The sequence below is a fragment of the Nematolebias whitei genome, chromosome 1 (genome assembly GCF_014905685.2).
Source record: "Nematolebias whitei isolate Nwh7 chromosome 1, NemWhi1, whole genome shotgun sequence".
NCBI lineage: Eukaryota > Metazoa > Chordata > Actinopteri > Cyprinodontiformes > Rivulidae > Nematolebias > Nematolebias whitei.
This window is the reverse complement of record NC_056498.1, coordinates 5949586-5952713: the sequence shown is the minus strand read 5'-3', so window position 1 is coordinate 5952713 and position 3128 is coordinate 5949586. Positions and strand designations below refer to the sequence as shown.

Sequence of the window (3128 nt, the reverse complement as noted above, 5' to 3'; positions counted from 1 at the left end):
CTGTACTTACTGTTTTTAACATCTGTACTTACTGCTTTTATCATCTGTTCTAAAGGTATATCAGCTATTCTAAAAGTTTTTATCATCTGTACTTACTGCTTTTATCATCTGTACTTATATAATCTGTACTTACTGCTTTTATCATCTGTACTTACTGTTTTTAATCATCTGTTCTAACAGTTTTTATCATCTGTTTTAAAGGTTTATCAGCTGTTCGAAAAGTTTTTTTATCAGCAGTTCTTACTGTTTTTATCAGCTGTACTTACCGTTTTTAGAATCCGAATCAGAGTAAGCTTTATTATCATTGCACCGAAGTACAGCAAAATTATGTTCCGTACAGTCGTCCAAAATATGGGCCGAGTGTACGTGGCTGCAGCTCCTAGAAGGGCAGCCCCTTATTTTTTAGATCAAAAAGGTGAAAGACCATGAGGATAGGATAGTGGTATTAAAAAAAAAGATTTCTTCACACCATGTCCTTGTCAGGACACGGATTAAGACATTAAAAAAAATCTACTAGAAAGCACCTTTGACACATTACATATGCATTTGATGACAAGACGGTGAGATTTGTCCGTGAAGCACTTCCAGATTAGAGGATGACATTTTTTTGGGAGTATTGCGGGTCATGTGATTCCGTCCGGATTCTGGCGGGAACGGAGTCAACCTCATTATAACTCACGTGGCTGGGACGTGACTGAACTGAAAGCTAACGGGCGCAGACAGGAGCGGGAACCAACCAATAACCAAAAATGAAAATGAAAAAAAAACAAAAAAAAAAAAACAGGTGCAGCTTTTTTGTAGTTTTCTTTCAGTAAGCCCTCACTTTAACACAAGTCAAAAGAACTACATTGCCCAGAAGTCATTTGTTCGAGCCATCACTTTTCACTGAGGGTGGGAGGAGCAGTGAAGCGGTACCAAGTAACTGAAAATTGTTTGCAACGCAAGGTAAGAAGTAACCGTTTGTCTATTAAACTCACAGAACAGGCAGGAAAGTGTCAAATAACCCTGAACTTCACGAGAGTTGTGTTGGTGCTGTGGGGAGTCGGACTTTGTTTACAGTCAGTAAATGAACAGACTCAAACAGTGCATTTTTCTCTACCTTGTCCCTTTTAATTTAAAGATTACGTTCCGCTTTGTTATGTGGGTTTTTAGGTTAAAATCTTCATTATCTGTCGCTGTTTGTAATGTAAAAAAAAAAAAAAAAAAACTCTACCTGGTTAAAGTGCACGCATTCTCCGATAAAAATATTCCTATTTTTATATTGCGACGTCCTGCAGGATACTGAAATGGAGGAAAAATGTGAATAACCATCACTTTATTGTGTAAATAGTTACTGTCGGCTGTAACCATGCCAGTACAACAACAAACTTGTTAGAGTGAAAGCATTCTCCAGTAAAAACATTCCAGTTTTCATACAAATGAAAGGCTGGTTGCATATATATTATAATAATTGTTTTAATTTTAGATTTAAGATATGATGTGTACAATTATGTTGTTGTGTTAAATTTTAGGCCAAGAGTTGATTTTTCTCAGTTCATTTCTTCATACCAGGGGCGATTCTAGAAGCCCTTTTTAGGGGCCTTAGCCCCCCAGTGTTGACAATGGCTCTTGGCTTGAACAACACAGTGTGTATTATCATTGGAATTATTGTAGGGGGGGGACATATTGGTGCGAGGTCTGTGGGTCCTCCCCCACAACTTTTTGAATAAAGTAGCTGCTATTTCCTGCATTCTGGTGTATTTTAACAGGTTTTAACACATTTGTGTTTACCTACATAAGTAAATCCTTTATTCAATAACTGTTTTATAAAGCATGGCACAAGAAGTAGCACTAAGCTTTTTGTTTGTCTTTAATTTAATTTAATTTTTCTACGTAACACAAGAAGCTGTTAGCTCTGGAAGCAAGCTGTTAAACAGCTTTGGACACAAAGACCCTTGTCGCACACTTCAAAAGAGCAGGTAAGATACATATAATCTTGTAATCTCTGCCTGGTGAAGCTGCTTAAATAATTATAAAAATATGATAAGTGAAATAAAGAAAATTTGAGCTACTGTAATTTATATTTGCAAATGTCACATTTTCTTGACTTAATGAACACAGATGAACTGTTCCTGTTGCCATATCTTTTGAAAGAAAACTGCACAACACAAAGTAATTTAAACAGGAATGGGTAGAAGATCAAATCAAATTCAATGTATTTCCTAAAAATTAAATGAAAAACAGGAGCAGGAGTCATGTTACCAGGAGTGGGACAGGACAGGATTTTTTTCTGTGGGACTAGGATAGGACAAGAGTGAAAATCCACTCCTATGTCATCCTCTATTCCAGATAGCACCATAGCCCTGATAAGATGATAATGTGTCAGCCGGTACAGCTCTGATAAGCGTTCACAGAAGTTCTCGGGGGTGGGGGGTGGATAGAGCTAGAGCAGAGCCTTCTTAGTTTACACATCCCCAGAAGTAATTTAATAAGTTGGCCTCTTCAAGGCTGAATAAGAAGGCCAGATTCAGATAAGCCACAGTTGTTTTTGTACAGCCAGACTGCTTTTCTTTCGTCAGCCTTGAGTTCTGATGGTACTCTCGATGATCCAAATGGTCAGATTTGTGGGCTTTCCGTTGGTTCATGCTTATTAGCTTCCTCCAAGGTTGACTGCAACATGCTGGTGAGTTCCAGAAGCCACAAGTGGCCTACGATTCTCATAAATCGTTTCTATCTTACGGTTGAACTCACAAATCAGCCGAGTCTGAGAGATCAAAGCACAAATTAATCCTTCACATAAGGTAGGCAGCTTTGCTATGACTGAAACTACTGCTGACATCTTCCTTAATAGCTGATAACATAGGTATCCACCAGTGCCAAAAAGCAGAAATCCTGCCATGATAAATCGAAAGATGTATAAATCTTCAACATCCTCCTGAGACAACACAGACAGGCACATCATTTTCCACTCTCTTCACGGATCCATGACGTACCCAGCCACATGTCTCAGTGGGGCATCAGGGTTTTCCAGCACCCTGGCTCTTGGTTGAAAAAATGTTATCAGTTGCATTGCAAGTCCAGCTTTTAGCTTTTATCAGCTGATCTTAATGTACGATATTTATCAGCTGTTCTTAATGTACGATATTTAT

At 38.2% G+C, this 3128-nt stretch overlaps 1 protein-coding gene across 1 annotated transcript in view; it reads right to left on the bottom strand.

Annotated features, from left to right (window-relative positions):
- camk2d1 (calcium/calmodulin-dependent protein kinase (CaM kinase) II delta 1) overlaps nucleotides 1-3128 on the bottom strand; it is a gene marked incomplete in the record, with an annotated part of 165811 nt that overhangs the window by 44227 nt on the left and 118456 nt on the right.